At 40.3% G+C, this 19101-nt stretch overlaps 1 protein-coding gene across 1 annotated transcript in view; it reads left to right on the top strand.

Moving 5' to 3' along the window:
• The first annotated feature begins 3392 nt into the window (after window positions 1-3392).
• Window positions 3393-19101, top strand: part of LOC149121687 (uncharacterized) — a 117035-nt gene continuing 101326 nt past the window's right edge. Inside the window, exon 1 of the transcript XR_016222374.1 lies at window positions 3393-3578. The gene's annotated coding sequence lies outside the window, so the exon portion shown is untranslated. The remainder of the gene's footprint in view (window positions 3579-19101) is intronic.

Here is a 19101-nt window from a genome sequence, read left to right as displayed (position 1 = left end):
CTCTCTAAATGCCCACAACAGCCGGGACTGGGCTAGCCAAAGCCAGCAGCACAGAACTCAATCTGACTCTCCCGCGTAGGCAGCAGGGACACAGCCACTTGAGCTAGCACCTGCTGCCTCTCTGGATGCAAGTCTGCAGGAAGTTAGAATAGAGCACAGCTAGAACTGGAACCCAGAAACTCTGATATGGGACATGGGCACTCCGAGCATCATCTTAACTGCTGTACCCTTTAAATTAGGTAAGTTTTAACTCAGAAATCTGCCTCCCTTCACATAAAAACATAAAGAACCCACCAGTAACTACAACCACAAAATATGGGATTGGCATGTTTCTCAGTGGGTCTTCTATCAAGTAATCCTTGCCAACAGAATATATGATAGAGATTTCCTCCTCTTTTTTCATTAGATATGTTCGCTTCTTGAAACAGTATGCTAACATAGAGTTTTGAGCAAGACTCCAAGACCAAAGACATGTGAGTTTATAAAGACAGAAGCAAGCCAAAGAGTGGATTTGGGACACAGGATGTCTTGGGAGAAGGTTTTGCTGTGAGCCATGCCTGGAGTGCCAGGCACCTGCTCCTCTTCATCAAGCCCAAGGATGAAGAGGCTTCCAGGGGTGTGTGGGAAGCTTAATTAATGACTCCCACAGGAGGTTTTGTGTGATCCAGCTCTTACCAAGTATATTTAGAAGTCAAAAATAAATGCAAGTTGTTGCCTTGGTTTTGGGGCCAGTAGAAGAGACAACATTGGGGTTTACCAAAAGGTTTCTCTCCATGCATAGTTTTTTCATAATGCATATTTTCCTTTCACCTTTTGGAGACCTGATATATTTATAGGTTATCATGGACCTAGTCAGTGTAATGCTGAAAAACGAATCCTCCAAGAAAAACCAAACATCAAAATGACAAAAACAGGTCTTCTCTTACCACTACTTTGTAGCAATAGTCAGCTTTCATGGTGGAAACATGGCTACGTGGCTCTTAGATCTATTAGTAGCTCTCAGCTTGACATCATTGAACATGGAGTTGGGAACAAGCACACACAGGTCACTCTCATGGGGCTGGCTGCAGCACACCATTGGAGAGAGAGGGAGGCAGGGGAGGAAAGAGAGAATATAGCAACCATGGCAGGGGGATCCTTGCTTCAGTAAAATGGAAAATTCATAGGCTACCACTTAGATTAAAAGCACACACCTTCACAGCAAGTTGACGGCAATTAGAGCAGCTAATCAGAGATTCTTTGGAAGCCCCAGTAAAGTATTTTTTTGGGACAGAGTCAGCTTTAAGCATCTGCAGGTGGGTTCAGGTGCTGTGAAGACTGAAGGCCTCAGGGCATTGTCTCACCTGTCCCCCTTCCTTGCCAGCAAACTGGGGGAAACTGACCTACACTGGTGGAGGGAGAAGAGTTGGTGTTAAATCTATTTTACAAAAAAACAATTCCCATCTCAGACATTATGTGGTAAATGCGAATTGAGGTTGTGTTTGCCTTAAAGTGATTGTAGTTCTGTTTATTATCTGACAGTGAGCCTGGAGTTCTTCATTTGATGCTAGTGGAAATTGCTCCTAATCAATAAGGCTTACAGAATAATTATAGGAATAAAAATAATATTTTTCAATTAAGTCACAGATTGTGCTAATTCAGTACAGCAATTACACAAATACCTTTAAGTTCCATTTTCTAACTAAGTCTTAAGCTAGAGGCCTAACCGCAACACACAGCGAATACTCCCTGCTACTGTCCTCCCAATTCCTGTGTACTTGATAGTATGTTGTATAGTAAATTGTTAATAGGCTCTTGTGAATCTTTGAAGGTTTTCTTACTGTTACATGAATATTCTTGTGAGGTTAAAGATTATTTCTGCTTTTCTAACTTTGCCTTTGCTAAAACCTAACTCTTATTGTCTAGTAGAGAGCACAGTTGATAAGTGCTTATTGAAAAAATAGAATAATATTTTACTTTTAGTAATTTTTTAATAAAGCAGAAGTAAATGATACTGTACATCAAAAGGAGAAATTACTGTGTAACTTTCTTATTTAAGCCTGAGAAATTTGATCCTTTAACATGAAGGGTATTATAGGAAAAAGAATTTTTAAAATGTTTTTTCATGTTGTATTTTTGAAAATGTCATGTTTGCAATGGACATGACTACTGAAGCTAGACTTTAGATTTTATTACCTTTTAGGTTTACAAACTATAATGTTTCCTTTCATTGGCATGCAGTAATATCATATCTCCTAAATGAACAAGGTAATTTCACATCAGTCATAGTGACTGACTATGTTATATTGCAGAATCTATGTTAAAAAGTCATTTTTTGGAAAATGCCATGTCCTAACATACTTAACAATATTTTAGTGGCTTCATATTATTTTTATTAAATTTTAATTTTAAATTTTAGTATGTTTTTATTATGTTACAAACTGTTAGATATGTTCAGCTGCCTTCATGGTTGTATCCAGGTCGGTGCTCTGTGCCTGATTTGTGCATAGTAGGTGCTTAACAGGGTTGGATAGTACTGTCTTGGCTCTTCCATAACTAGACCGAGAATATGATCAAATGACATGAACTCTAAAGTTTTTTTAAAGATTTATTTATTTATTTGAAAGTTAGAGTTACGCAGAGAGAGAGAGGAAAGGCAGAGAGAGAGAGAGAGAGAGGTTTTCCATCTGATGGTTCACTCCCCAATTGGCCGCAACAGCTGGACCTGCACCAATCTGAAGCCAGGAGCCAGGAGCCCCTTCCAAGTCTCCAACATGGGTGCAGGGGCCCAAGGACTTGGGCATCTTCTGCTGCCTTCCCAGGCCTAACAGAGAGCCAGATTGGAAGTGGAGCAGCTGGATCTCGAACTGGCACCCATATGGGATGCTGGCACAGCAGGCTGTGACTTTACCCACTATGCCACAGTGCTGGCCACTGAAAATCAACATTTTGAGTAACTCTCACCAGAATTCCTTGTAGAAGTAGAATTGGAAATGAGATATAAGGGGCTCTGCAAACAGGAGGTTAGATCCCACAAACCCAAGGACTTGGGTCTTAGATGGTATTGGCGCACAAGAAAAAGGCAGACGATGATGATGCTAGAGAAAGACCAGAAAAGGATCTGTTAGTTCTGCAGAGGAGAGGAGAGGTGAGAGGAAACATGGGATGGAGCTGGAAAGAGGAACCTACAGGTTGAAGAGTACCCAGAGTGCATGAAGGAGAAAACTAGTGCGGTCCCCCTTAGGGAAGTCCACAGAGGAAATCCTCAGGTGGGTGGCTCTTGCTGCTCAGTTTCAACTTCATGTTAGGTCTTCAACATGAACTTTTTTTTCCCTCTCCACTCCAGGAATCATTTCACAAAGCCTATTCTGCTCTGAGTCTTAACTGTGTTTGCTTATTTGTTTTGTAGAAATCAAAAAAGACGATTTCAAGCTTGGATTGGAACAGAAGAGAGAGAGCAAGAGTGAAAGCAGAATTCTGAATCCAGAAGCCACAAAAATGAAGATCTTAACTTTTCCTCAGCATGCCTTATCAATTTGTAGAGAACATGAAAGGTTTTTATATTTGCAAGACCCATGGAATTACCTGGAGGTGAACTGGTAAGTCAAACTAATGGGCTGTTGCGTAACTGACATTTGGGAAACAGGAAGAAACATGTATTGTCTTCATTTATATTTTGGTTTGTGTTTTGACATTTCTCCCGTTTGAAGAAGACATATGACAGATTTACTGCAAATCCATGCATACATCATAGCAGTCTTTTTCTTAAATATTCTTGAGGGCAATTAGGAATTAGAAAATAATTTCCTTGGAAAAAGCTTCTCTCAACATCCTGCCTCATCAACTTCAGTGGGAAAGCATTGGAGCAGAAGTTTAATGGTGGTGAATAATTATAATCAGCTGTCCAAATTAGCAAGCCATCTGTATGTCAGTCTCCTCACACACAAAACTTGAGGGATTGGTGGGCCAGAAAATGTCCAGTGTTACTGTGCATATTCAATGCAATGTGCTTATTCTGATATTTACAGAATAGTCACTATGAATAAAGAAAAGCTTTGTAAAAAATAAGCTACTCATTGTTTTATGGTTAAAATGGATTTTCTGGATTAAGTATGCTACCTTTTTTAATTTTTCCTTTCAATCTTTTCTTGGAAAGGCATCTCTATCTTCATTTAATTCCCTTTGGTCATGGTCAGTGTCATCCAGTAGAATGCAGAAGCAATAAGTTATTAGAAACAAGGTATGGAAAAATTTGGCTTCTCAAGTGTTTGATGATTATGTTTTTTCCTTCTGTAGTCAATTTTTAAAAGGTTTTTAGTCATGAAAGGGTGTTGCATTTCATCAACATCTTCTTTCTCTGCATCTATTGAAATAATCATACTTTTTTGTTTGTCCTTCAGTTTTTTGATGGGATGTTTGACATTTATTGATTTGCATATGTTGTGCCGTCCCTGCATCCCTGGGATAAATCTGACTTAGTCCAGGTGGATGATCTTTTTGATGTGTTGTTGGATTCAATTTTCTAGTACTTCGCTGAGGATTTTTGCATCTGTGTACAAGAGAGATATTGGTGTATAATTCTCTTTTTTTGTTGCACTTCTGATTATGGGATTAAGGTGGTGCTGGCCTCTTTGAATAAGTTTGGAAGGGTCCCCCACCCCTGCCTTTAGTTGCTTCATATATTACCAACAATATGCATTAAAGTTTTCCATGTGTCTCTTTGTGGCTTGATAGCTCATTTACTTGTAGTGCTGCTTAACAGTGCATTGTCTGGAAGTCTCCTGGTTTAGCTCTCTGCTCCTTCACCAAGGGATATCTTGGTTGGTTACAGGTTTTGACAAGTATGCATAAAGCTTCCACCAGTACTTGTGACACTCTTACGTGCCTAACTCCTTCATGTAAGTATGAAGGAGAGCGACTGTGGAGTTGTATGGTGAGACTATGTTTAGTTTTATAAGAAATGGCCAGACACTTCCAAATTGGGTACCAGTGTTCATTCCCTCCAGCAATGGATGAAATTTTCTGTTGCTTCGCTTCCTTGTTGTCGTTCAGTGTTGTCAGTATCCTGAATTTTGGCCATTCTCACAGGTGTGTAGTAATGTCTCATTGTTTTGGTTGCATTTCCCCAATGACGTACGATGTGGGGCAACTTTGCATTGCTTTGCCATTTGTGTATCTATGTTGCTGAGATGTTTCTAAAGACCTTTGCTCCATCTTTTAATTAAATTGTTTATTTTCTTAGTGTTTAGTTCTTGGTATATTTTGTATAGCAATCCTTTATCTATGTCTTTAGAAAATATTTTCTTGTACCCTGTGGCTTGTCTCTTCATTCTATTTGAACTCGTTCAGAAAGCAGAGACTTTGAATTTCAATGAAGTTGAGCTTGGTGTTATATTCAAGTCACAGCAAACTCAGGCCATCATAGATTTTCTCCTGTTATCTTCCAGGGGGGTTACAGTTTTGTGTTTAACATTCAGGCCTATGGTCCATTTTAAAAGTCAGTTTCTGTGAAGGGTACGAGGTATGTGTTAGATTCATTTTTTATTATATGTGGATGTCTACTTGTGCTAATAGCATTTTTTGAAAACACTCCTTTTTGGCATAGTGGGTAAAGCTACTGCCTGTGATGCCAGCATCCCAATGGGTGCCAGGTTGAGTCCTGGCTGCTACTTCAAATCCAGCTGCCTGCTAAGTGCCTGGGAAAGCAGAGAAGATGGCCCAAGTGCTTGGGCCCCTGCCACCTATGAGGAAGACTCAGATGAAACTCCTCACTCCTGGTTTTGGCCTGGCCCAGCCCCAGCCATTGCACCCAACTGGGGATTAAACCAGCTGATGAAAGACCTCCCTCTCTCTCTCTGCCTTTCAAATAAACAAATACATCTTTTGAAAATGATTCTTTTCTCCATTGTATTCGATTTGCTCCAATGCCAAAGGTCAGCAGACTATATATGTGTGTGTGTGTGTGTGTGTGTGTGTGTATGTGTATGATTTATTTACTTGAAACAGAGTTAGAGAGAGGGAGATAGAGAGATCTTCCATCTATTGGTTCACTCCCCAGATGGCTGCAACAGTTGGGAATGAGCCAGGCTGAAGTCAGGAGCTAGGAGCTTCTTACTGGTCTCCCACCTGGGTACAGGAGCCCAAGCACTTGGGCCATCTTCTGCTTATTTCCTACACACATTAGCAGGGAGTTAGATTGGAAGTGGAATAGCTGGGACTCAAAATGGCGCCCATATGGGATGTTGGCATTGCAGGCTATGGCTTAACCTGTGACACCACAACACTGGCCCCAAGCAGACTATATTTATTTGTGTCTGTATTGGGACTCACTATTTTATTTCACTGATCTATTTGTCTATCCTTCACCACTACTGTCTTGATTACTGTAGGTTTACAGTAAGCTCTAAAGTCAGGTAGTATCAGTCTTTTAACTTTATTCTTATCTTTCAATATTATGTTGCCTGAGATTTTTACCTCTCTGAACAAACTTTGAAATTCATTTGTCAATATTCACAAAATTAGCTGCTGGGATTTTTTGTATTTATACTTAAGTATTTTCTTCTTCCTTGGTACTAACTGCTGGTTCTCTGCTCAGTTGCTTGCAGTGGTTAGGGTTTTGCCAGAGCCAAAGCCAGGAGCTGGGGGCTCAATCCACGTCTCCCATATGAATGGCAGGAACTTGGTCCCTTGAAGCATTATTTCTGCCTCCCAGGGTGCACATTAACCAGAAGCTGGAATTGGGAGCTGAGCCAGGACTCAAACTCAGACACTGATGTGGTATGGCAGCTTAACTACTAACTCAAATGTCTGCCCTTAGATAATTTTTTTAACAAGTTGAAGGAATTCCTTTGTACTGCTACTTTTATTTTTTTTAAAAGGCAGAGTGGACAGTGAGAGAGACAGACAGAGAGAAAGGTCTTCCTTTGCCGTTGGTTCACCCTCCAATGGCCACCGTGGCGAGCACGCTGCGTCTAGCACACTGCGCTGATCCAAAGGCAGGAGCCAGGTGTTTATCCTGGTCTCCCATGGGGTGCAGGGCCCAAGGACTTGGGCCATCCTCCACTGCACTCCCGGGCCATAGCAGAGAGCTGGCCTGGAAGAGGGGCAACTGGGACAGGATCTGGTGCCCCGACCAGGACTAGAACCCGGTGTGCTGGCGCTGCTAGGCGGAGGATTAACCTATTGAGCCGCAGCGCCGGCCTGTACTGCTACTTTTATTGAGAGTTTATTTTCCTGCCATGAATACATGTTGGATTTTGTCAAATGCTTTTTCTATTGATAAATACATGCTTTTCAAGTGCAAATGCCACATTACCAACATAATCTCTGTACTGAGTTCTAAAATACTGTAACATTTATAAGAGGATTGAAATCATATAATTTGTTCTCTGATCACAAAAATGAAATTGAAAAACAGCCAAAAGATATTCGCAGTATTTTCAGATACTTGGTGATTAACACTTGGGATTAACACTACAGAAGCTCTATGAAATAATCACTAGTAGAACTAGGAAATATTTTAAATAAAGTGACTGAAGATAAGCATAGCAAAATTGGTGAGATGTAACTAAAGCAGTGACTGAAATTTATAGTTTTAAATGTGTTACAGAAGGGAGTGTAAAACAAACTCTCTAAGCTCCCTCTTTCAAATGCTAAAAAGAATGAGCTAAACTCCAAGTAAAAGGGTGAAAATTAAAATAAATTTGCAATCAATGAAACAAAATCATATGCTTTGCAGACCCATAGAATGCCAGATGTCCTAAACAGCACTCTGGCCTCAGAATCAGCCCTTAAGGCATTTGGATCTGGCTAAAAAGCCCATGAGAGTATTTCAGGCATGGAAAGCCAAGACAGTGTGGCAAAAAAAAAAAAAAAAAAAAAAAAAAAAAAAAAAAAAAAAACACACAAACAACCACAAAACAAAACACCTAAATGAAAGATCTTTGTGAGTGAGATCCCAGCAGAAAGAACGGGCCATCAAAGAAGGAGGTACCTTTCTCTGAAAGGAAGAGAGAACTTCCACTTTGACTACGACCTTGTCTAAATAAGATCAGAGTTGGCGAACTCAAAAGGCTTCCATAGCCTTGGCAACTCATGACAAGATCCTAGGGTTGGATGAATGAGATTCCCATTGTCCCTACCTACTATCCAGTGAAACCACAGCCAAGGGTACGGGCTGTGGGGAAAGAAGACCCTGTAGAGCTTGACTATAGTCTGGCATGGTGAAGAGACATGAGAGGTGTAGAATAAGTGGAAAAAAAAGATCCTAGGGTGATTACTGACGCCATAAACAAGAGTGTCAATTGTTAAATCAACAACAGGAGTTACTGTGCACTTTCTCCCCATGTAGGATCTCTGTCCTTAATGTGTTGTACTGTGTGAATCAATGGTATAACTAGTAATCAAACAGTACTTTACACTTTGTGTTTCTGTGTGAGTGTGAACTGTTGAAATATTTACTTAATACATACTAAATTGATCTTCTGTATATAAAGATAATCGAAAATGAATCTTGATGTGAATGGGATGGGAGAGGGAGTGGGAGATGGGGTGGTTGCAGGTGGGAGGGAAGTTATGTGGAAGAAAAGCCACTGTAACCCAAAAGCTATACTTAGGAAATTTATATTTATTAAATAAACGTTAAAAAACATATGATTTGAAAAGATCAGTATAATTAAAGATCTCTAGGGAGATAAAGAAAATATGGGAGTAGACTTTTGCTCTTATTTACATAAAAACCTATTAATATTAGAAATAAAAAAGAATCATTATAGCTCCTATTTACATAAAAAAGGATAAACAAGGAAAGCCAGAATTCTCCTTCTGCCACAGCCAAATACATATTAGAAAACTATAGAACATTCTTTATGAAAATAGGCACAGACCTTCTTAGCAAAGAACTCAGATATATCTACATAGGGTGATACACCATGATCAAGTTGAATTTATTTTTGAAATGCAAAATTGGTTTCACATCTGCAAATCAGTCAAATTCACAAATTTCTAAAGATAGAAAAAGAACCCAGAAGATTATCTCAATATGTGTAGAGAACAACATTTGGTTAAATTTAACACTTTTTTTCTTTAAATAAAAACTAGGGATTGATGGGGACATCACCTATCCAATAAAGCATCTGTGAAACACATATAGCTCACAGCGTTTTGGATGATGGTGCTCTATGAGCATCATCGTACGTGTGGCTATGGAGCTGATAACCAATATCCATATCCTTCTATAGTCAGGGAGGCAAAGAGGTGAAATCTCACCACAACTAGTCAACACTGTACTGAGCTCTGCTGTGCTTTGGGTGTTGTTTGCCTGCCCTCCGCCTACCCCAAAGGTCCATGTGCTGGGTCCTTGGCCTGTAGGGTGGCAGCATTGGGAGAGAGTATGGAATCTTTAGGAGGTGGGAATCTAGTTCTGAGGTCATTTGGGGGCATCCTCTGAAGGGCAGTATTTCTCATGGGACCTGAGTGAGTTCTTGAGACAGCACTGTTGTAAGAGCCTGAGCCTGGCCCCACCCAGCCCCTCTCCAGCTTCCTGTTTAGAGATTTGATTGTAGTCTTCCGCATGCTCCTGTCAGCTGCCTCAGAGCCCTTACAAGAGCTTGGGCAGTGCTGTTTGAACTTTCAGCCCCCAAAACTGAGGCAAATAAATCTCCTTGCTATGTAAAGTTAGCCTGTCTAGGTACTTTGTTATAGCAAGGAAGGGCTCACTCATACAAGGTCTTATCCAGTTTAAATGAAACAAAATGAACCAAGAGCACTTTAGTTGGAAAAGCAGTAAAATTGCCTTTATTTGTCAATAATATGACCAATTACGTATAATATCCAACCAAATATACAAAAATGCTATTAAAAGTAATAAATGGGTTTAGGTACCTGTAAACCACAGTGGCAACTGACTAGAACTGTCATTTGTAAATGAAATGATAGGGGAGGGCACTGTTGGCACAGTGAGGAAATGTCCACATCGGATTGCTTGATTTGAGTCCGGGCTACTTCCTGCTTCCAATCCGGCTTCCAATTCAGGCCCCACTCGGCTGTCAACCCATGGGTCTGAAGGGGACTCAGGAGCAGCAGAGCAAAGTCACATCAGCCTCTCTGGTAGAAGTACTAATGCACCTACGAGGCAGCAGACGATGGCCCAGGTGCTTGGGTATCTGCCACCCACCTGGGAGACTTGGACTGAGTTCCAGGCTCCTGCCTTTGGCCTGGCCCAGCCCCAGAAATGCCTATTTGGGAAGTGAATCAGTGGATGGAGGAGATTTCTGTCTCTCTTTCTCACTCTCCCCTCTGACTCTTCCCTACTCACCTCCTTTTGTTGCTTTGCCTCATCAATCAATAAATCTGTCAGCATTAAAAGTAATGTAGACATACAATGAAAAAATTGAAGTAACAGAATCCAGATTATTTGGAGACTGGTTCTCCAGACACAGCTACCCCTTTCCATCTGAGTATCTAATTGTAACTGTGTTATACCCATGAACACCACAATTGAATTAGTTTTATCTCACTATAAAATCTCAACAACCTGGCTTAAATTCTTGTGTATTTTGTTAGCTGCAAACATTAATTAGCCAATAAAAACATTTTGGGGAAAGAGTGATGAATATATATTGGATTTGTTTATGAAATTTAGTCCACATAATACTTCTAATCCCAGAACTCTGTTAATTCATGTCATGTTTGAGGGAAAATTCTGGTGGGACATTGTTCCATTGTAGGTAGAATTACTCTCTGATATATTTCACTATCCTCCATTTTAGAAAACATGGACTAAGCATTATATGTTGGTACTAAAATCAACATATTGATGTTAATTTTTAGTAAGCAGCATTTGCATTTATTACTTCAGCCAATGTCATATCTGGGAGTTAATGCATTTAAAAGACACAGTTTAGGAGAACACTGTATAGTGTTGTGATAACCAACAGAAAAATGTCCTCATTGGTTTGTTATATATTAGTTCATTAGCAAAATGCAACTTTTTAGGAGACTAAAATCCAAACATCTGAGGACATTTCTTTCATCTGTTTCTGAGAATAACCCCTTATGCATTGGTACTTCCCTGAAGTTTCACTCCCTCGGGATTCACATATTGTAAATCTGCCAAACTGCCTTAAGAGTATATGATCCTTGGTATTTGAAGGGTTGAAGAACTAAAGATGAGAGTTAGTGGCTAGAAATTGGTAACGAGTTAAAAGCTTTCTTCTTGGAACGAGAGGAAGGATTTTAGAACCTATCAACAAAAAGAGAGTCAGGTTGGTGCCTTGTCATTTGATTCCATTTTATTGCAGAAATATCTGTATATCTATGAAAATATGAACCAAGTTTCAAGGCAAGGAATTAAGTGCATATTTGCGGTGTATAAATATTTTAAAAGTATAAATAGCAGGAACAAGCAGGTTTTCATGTGGAACTTGAAACAGAGCTATAAACTGAAAGCAAACAAAAATGTCACTCAAGTATGTAGAAGAAATGTTTTTCCATGGATAATAGTTTCTAGTAACTATTTTGATATGAAATACCTAGTGGTTTTTTTGTGTATCCCTAAAGTTTTAATTAGCATTGGCCCACTTGGAAACAGAGGAGCTAAGTGAGTTAGACGTTTTGGATCTCAGGAAACCGAACTAGAGCAGGTTAACTGGGCTTCTAACCATAAAACATCCCACACGGATAGGAGAAACTTTTGGAGATGAAGTTCTGGTGCTGTCGTCAATGAGATGTTGGAATATTTACAGGAGAGAGTGGCAATTTAAAATGTTTGAGAACTGGATCAAGCCTTTTTCATTACTATAGCAAAAGCAAAGGAATAAGGCATTGTTTTTATACACAGTCAGAAAAATTGGTCTACATGCACCTTGATTAGAGGGCTTTTTGTGTCCACTAATTTTTTTTCAGAGTTGTTAGTTGTTTGTGTGGCTCTTCTTCCTGAACCCCACTCCTTACCCTCATTTCACTGTAGCTTCCGGTGAACCACAACCCCACTAAGATGCCTTGTCTCTTGCTTTATCTCTAAAAAAATTATGGAACAAGTGAATGCACAAATTGAATAAAAATTCTGTGGGGATTTACAAGGATCTTTCTCCAAGATTTTCTCTCATATGGTAATTCATCAGGTTGGGACTCACGGCAACAGCCAATGTGAATCACATTCTATGTAAGATCATCTCATCGCAGCGGGCCAAGGGGAAGGGCCCAGCATGCGGCGTCAGTTCAGCCGTGTCTCGAGTCTATAACTGTGCTTCATTTCTCAAAGTTTCCATGAAACTGAAAAGGAACTTGATATGAAGAAAAGATTCTTAGATTGCTTCAGAATATATATATATATATAATTTGGTTACTAAACATGAAAGGTTAGACCCCTTTGTTTTTCAATACTAACCCTCTATGATTTCTTTCTTATGAAATCGTGTGGGTTTGTGTGTTTATGATACTGCTAAGTGGTAATATGAGTGCTTGGGATTGCAGGATATAGAGTTCCTGGCCAGCATTTTGACTAACAGTATTTTGGTGATGAATAACTGTACAAGCCACCTGCACACCTGTTTTTTTTTTAACTTAAAAGACACCTGTATTTTTTAAGTTAATATTTTATTATTTTTGAGATAATATATTTTTAATTTGTTGTATAGTCAAAGCTCAATGCTCTACTAAATAAAGAGTTCAACAGATAAAAAGTAAAATGGCTGTAGTCCAGCAAGAATATAGGCAGGGGCTATAAGCAATAATCAAATGAAACAATGTTCAATGCCACTCACATAAAGTAAATTTTAAAACAGTCAGATAATTAAAACTATAGTAGTACATAATTCTTAACAACTTGACAGAGATTTGAAACCAAGTTGAACAAAACTGTGTAGTTTAGCAGAACTGCTATACCCAGACATTTCTATTTTATTTTATTTAAAAAAATTTTTTTTAAAAAGGCATTACCTTCCACATGTAAGGGAGAAGATGCAGTATTTTTCTGTGTCTGGTTTATTTTATTCAACATGATGTCCTGCAGTGGCAACCATTTGGATTCAGTTTGAATGATGGTACTATCTCATCACAGGTATTTGAGATAAGATACACATACAAATTGGAGGGTATAGGCACAGGTTTTCTAAGGTGGGGGTGTACAGATTACTGCTGATGGGTCACATCTGGATTGCCAGTTTGATGGTGAATTCTATCAGAGTGCAGCTATGCCTTTTTGTTTCAATATTATTTATGATTGCTTTCATAGACAGAGTTGAGTGTTTCAACAGAGGCAGTATTGCTTGCAAAGCTCAAAATGATCACTGCACCTCTAATAAGAAAATATGTCAACTTCTGCTCTAAGCTATATTAGAATATTTTAATTGATATATAACAATTGTAAACGTTTATGAGGTACCATGTGATGTCTCGACACATGTATTCATAGTGTAGTGTTCAATACAGGACAAATATAAACATTTTCTCCAAACATTTGTGATCTCATATTTTGGTGAGGACCTTCAAAATTCCTCTCTCGAGCTGTGTGTGTGTGTGTGTGTGTGAGAGAGAGAGAGAGAGAGAGAGAAAGAGAGAGAGAGAGAGAGTCACCCTACTGTACAATAGAACACCAGAACTTCTTCCTCCTAACAATATAATATTTGTTAACAAACATTTTCTCATTCCTCCTACCACTTCTTCTCTAACTTCCATCATTCTACTCTTAAATTCTATCAGATTAATTTTTCTAGATCCTACATATGAGTGAGTTCATGCAGTACTTGTCTTTCTTTGCCTGGCTTAGTTCACTTAGCATAATGATTTCCATGTTCTTGCCAATGAGAAGACTTAATGCATCCATATTATGGATGAGTTATATTCCATGGTGTTTATGTATCACATTTTCACTATGCATCCATCAGTTGATGGACACAGGTTGTTTCTACTAGTTGGCTATTTGGAGTAGTGCTACAATGACCAGGGGAGTGCAGATGTCTCTCTCAGCATGATTTCATTATTCTTGTATATATACCCAGTAGTGGGATTGCTGGACCATATGGTGGTTCTATTTTGAGTTTATAGGGTTTTTTTTTTTTTAGGAGCTTGCATGCTCTTTTTTCATAGAGTCTGTCCCTCCAGCAGTGTGAGAGTATTCCCTTTTCTTCACATTCTTGCCAGTACTTGTTATCTTTTGTCTTTTTCACAATAGCTAATCTAGCTGTAGTGAGGTGATACGTCATTTTCTTTAAATTTATTTTTCTTTACACTTATTTACTTATTTGAAAAGCATAGTTATAGAGAGAGGGGGAGAGACAGAGAGATTGTCCATCTGCTGGTTGACTTCCCAAATGGCCATAATGGCCAGAACTGGACCAGGCCAAAACCAGGAGCCAGGAGCTTCATCTGGGTCTCCCATATGGATGCGAGAGGTGCAAGCAGTTGGGCCATCTTCTACTGCTTTCCCAGGCCGTTACCAGGGAGCTGGATCAGAAGTGGAGCAGCCGGGATTTGAACTGGCACTCATGTGGGATGTTGGCCTTGTAAGCTGTGGGCTAATCTGTGCCACAATTCAGGCCCCTTCTTGGCGGTTTTGATTTTTATACACCTGTCGGCCATTTGTATGTCTTTCTTTGAAAAATGTCTATTCAGATTTATTTCTATTTTCAAAAATTGGATCATTTGCTTCTGTGCTTCATGGTTGAATCTTTTATATATTCTTGTTGTTAATGCTTTATCAGATGTGTAGTTTACAAATGTTTTCTCCCATTGTGTACTTTGTCTTTTCACTCTGTTGATCATTTTATTTGCTGTGTGAAGCCTTTTAGCTTGATGAAATTTCATATCTATTTTTGCTTGTCTGTTCTTTTGGGGTAAGTTTCAAAAACATTCTTGCCCATTCCAATGTCCTAAAACATTTATCCTATGTTAGTTTCATAGTTTCAGGTCTCAGATTTAGGTCTTTCATTCACTTTGTTAGCTCTTATATATGGTGAAAGATAGGAACCAAGTTTCATTCTTCAAGTGGATGTCCAGTTTTCTTGGCACCACTTGTTGAAAAGATTGTCCTATCTTCCACGTGTGTTCTTAGTGTGTTTGCCAAAGGTAAGTTGGCTATAAATGCATACGTTTGTTCCTAGGATTTTTATTCAGTGAGTTTTGTCCTTCTGATATTTTCTTTTCACTTTTTGACCATCTGTTTCATTTCAGTTTGAAGAACTTCCTTTAGCCTGTCTTAGAGGGCAGACATAGTAGTGAGACTTTCTCAGTTTTTGTCTGTGTGGAAATGTCCTTATCTCTCCTTATCTAAAGGGTACCTTTGCTCCATGTTGGCAGTTATTTTCCTTTGGTACTGTGACAGTTTCATCCCACTCTCTTGGCCTGCAAGATTTTGGTCAGGAAGTCTGTGGTTAGGCAAATTGGGACAGGATCAAGTGTTCTGGTTTCTTTTGTCTTGCAGCTTTGAGAATCCTCTCTTAGTCTTTATCCTTGAAGGGCTTGGTTATAATATGTCTTGGGGTACATTGGTTGATTTGACTCTGGTGACCTCTGAAATTCCTGTATCTGGATAGTTGTATCTTTGTCTAGGTTTGGGACGTTTTCTACTATTGATATTTGGAATACAGTTCTACACCTTAGGCCTTTTAGGTCCCAGTAACTTAGATATTTGAAAAAGTTTCTATAAGATTCAGTCCTCTTCTCTCTTTTGTTTTCTCTGTATTTTCAAATATCTTGTCTTTTGGTTTTTAGTATTCTGTTTAAGCTGTTTTTTGTTTTGTTTTGTTCTGTTTTTTTGACAGGCAGAGTGGACAGTGAGAGAGACAGAGAGAAAAGTCTTCCTTTGCCGTTGGTTCACCCTCCAATGGCCGCCGCGGCTGGCATGCTGTGGCCGGCGCACTGTGCTGATCTGAAGGCAGGAGCCAGGTGCTTCTCCTGGTTTCCCATGGGGTGCAGGGCCCAAGCACTTGAGCCATCCTCCACTGCACTCCCTGGCCACAGCAGAGAGCTGGCCTGGAAGAGGGGCAACCGGGACAGAATCTGGAGCCCTGACTGGGACTAGAACCTGGTGTGCTGGCGCTGCAAGGCAGAGGATTAGCCTATTGAGCCGCGGCACCAGCCCTGATCTGTTCTGCTATTGTTTGATTTGGCTACGGTTTGATCTATTCTGCCTTCTATTTTTTTTTTTTTAAGATTTATTTATTTATTTGAAAGGCAGAGTTACAGAGAGGCAGAGGCAGAGAGAGAGAGGGGTCTTCCATCCACTGGTTCATTTTCCAGATGGCCACAACAGATGGAGCTGGGCTGATTCGAGCCAGGAGCTTCTTCCAGGTCTCCCCCACAGGTGCAGGGGCCCAAGGACTTGGGCCATTTTCCACTGCTTTCCCAGGCCATAACAGGGAGCTGGATTGGACATGGAGCAGCCAGGACCTGAACCGGGGCCCATATGGGATGCCAGCACTGCAGGCAGCAGCTTTACCTGCTATGCCATAGCACCGGCCCCAACTTTCTATTGTTTTTATTTCCACTTAAGACTCTTTAGCTGAACGACCTTTGAGTTTTCAAATTATTTCCACATCTCTGTTAGGTTTATGTTTAGAGTGCTTAACTATTTCTTTGTTTTCCTGACACTCACTGAGTTTCCTTCAGATAGCCATTTTGAATTCTGCAGCTGATAATTTCCATACATCAGTTGGGATCTAATCGGTTCCTGACACCTCATTTTGTTCATGTGGTGAGGCCATGTATCTCTCCAAGATCTTGATGTTTGTTGGCATATGACACTGTGTGTCCATCAAAGCATTTGCAATTTTTCCCCAATCTTTGTAATCTGGCTTTGTCTCTGCCTGTCTTCCAACACTTCTAAGAGGCCTGCTCAATATCTCTGAAGCTGTGGACAGTTCTCCTATTTCGGCACTAGGTGGCTTCCTAGGTTGGGGTCTACGGAAAGTCTCGCTCTGTTGTCGCTGTTTGAGCACTACAGGGCATCCCTGCTTGGTTTGTCTGGATCAGCAGCTGGTGTGTTGATCAGATGAAACTACCAGAAGCTCCATCTGTGAGCACTGGCTTGGGCACAGTGGCTTTTGGGCTTTCTCTGATGCTGGGTGTCGTTGTGGCAGGCCCAACACAGAGTCGAAAGGCCAAGTCCTGTGCTGATTTTCCTGTCCTAGTACCTAGTAGCTGGAATCTTGTCTCAGAGTTTGATGGTGGGGAGGCGAAGGCTGTGCCTTTGGCCCTTGACCAAGTAACTTCAGGCTCAGTCTGCAGGTGCGGACTTGGAGGCAGCAGGCATGGGGCCCTGTCCAACCCCAGGTTTTATAATAGTGGGTCTGGTACCGGTTTTCAAGGCTGTATTCTGTGCTTAATTCCTTCTCCCTGTGCCAAATAAGAGGTGTGGACTCTCTCCAACCTCTGTGGCTTGGAGCTGGAGAGCTCTTAGAGGGGTGACAAGGGCATCTCTTCTTGACTTCTTCCCAGTGCTGCTGCTTCTTTCTGGTCTCTCCTGGATTCCTTAGCTCTTCTGAGGGTGGCTTGGTTTTGAATAACTTTTAAATCAGTGTCTCTGTGGTGAGATGATCACTGGAATGTCTTACTCAGCTACCATCTGGCTCTGCCTCTGCATTAGTTTTTTTAAAATGCAAATTTTGCCAAGGCACTGATAGCCAGGTCTGATGTTCAGCCCCTTATAAATTGTCCCATACTCAGTGTATGTTCCTGTAATCAAATCTGATAGTAGAGAAATGCAAACTGAAAGCAGTCTTACATGTGTTACATGGCTCCTGGAAGAATTTTCTATAAGCCGCATGTGTAAAGCAGTATGACAGTTATACTACAAACCTACCTGATTCTAGTGAGAGCAGAAAACCCTCAATAAGTCACACCGGAAGTCACTGAACATCCAGAGATAATTTATGAAAGTTCGGTGCCCCATCACAGCCATATTAATCCTTAGGATCTAGGCATCTTAGTTCTGTGCCTGGTCAGACTTGAAGGTGGCCTTGGTGACATTCATTGAGTGAGAACTTTCACAGTAGTGAAACAGTAGTGAACTTTCACAGTAGGGAAACACATAAAGGATGGTAGTAAACAAAGAGAGGTTCATTATTGAGCTATGCTGTAGCCCAACTTAAAAATTTTAATTTAACTGAAGTTTTACAGTTTGCTTTTTAAACTGTTATACTTCTGAGCCTTACAAATTAATGTTTCTCTAATTAATTCATGTAGTTCTAGGAAAATTACCCAAAATAAAAAGCTCAAATCATGTAGGTCATTTGTGTGGATAAATTTGAAAAATGTCATTAATGATTCCATTGAGTTTTTTTTTTTTTTTTAAGAAGTCAGTGTTTAGATTGGTGCTATTGAAAGCTATTTGGACTACTTGGACAAATCAAAGTTAGCAGTCTAGTTGAACAAGAAAGACTCCTGAATTGGTCAGTCCTTGGGACCAGTGTAGATGAAAGAGCCTCCCACCGCAACGTGATCTGAAAAGCATTTATGGGCAGGAAAGGGGAAGTGTAGCACAGAAAACAGAAATGTGGTCCAGAGAGAGCTGGATTGGTTCCAACTTGACATTTGCCTTATTTTAACATGATTTGAATAGTTGGCTACCTGCAATTGACTGAACTTGGCTATTGTGATTGGATGGGACTCAGCTATTTGTTATAAGGGCAAATTCCTAAGTTAGGTTTTCAGTTCGCTTACAGATGAAAGCCAGGTCTCAGTCTTTGCCTAAAAGATTCAAGCATGGGAGTAAGAAGGCTTTCAAGGGCCACAGCAGTTCTATTGAACAGTGTCTCGTACCTGTAGAGCTTATGAGAGTATTCACTTGACGTCAAACTTCAAAGCGATCTTCAAGAGCCATCATAGAGGGAGTGTGACTGTTAAGACAATGAAGTCCTTGCAGGAAAGACAGGAATGGTAGAGGGCACTGTGGAGCAAGAAGTTTAAGCTGCCACTGGGGACACTCACACATGCCCTATCAGGGTTCCTGGGATCAACTCCCCGACCCTGCATCTGATCCACCTTCCTGCTAATACTCCAGGGAGGCAAGCAGAAGATGGCCCAAGTATCTTCCACATTGGAGACCTAGAGGGAGTCCCTGGCTCCTGCATTGGCCTGGCTCAGCCCCACTCATTGTGGGCATCTGGGGACTGAATTAGTGGA

Source organism: Oryctolagus cuniculus, chromosome 16 (assembly GCF_051225735.1).
Source record: "Oryctolagus cuniculus isolate XC-2025 breed Fujian yellow rabbit chromosome 16, ASM5122573v1, whole genome shotgun sequence".
Classification (NCBI taxonomy): Eukaryota; Metazoa; Chordata; class Mammalia; order Lagomorpha; family Leporidae; genus Oryctolagus; species Oryctolagus cuniculus.
The sequence above is the reverse complement of the archived record's forward strand: the minus strand, read 5'-3'. Positions and strand labels throughout refer to the sequence as shown.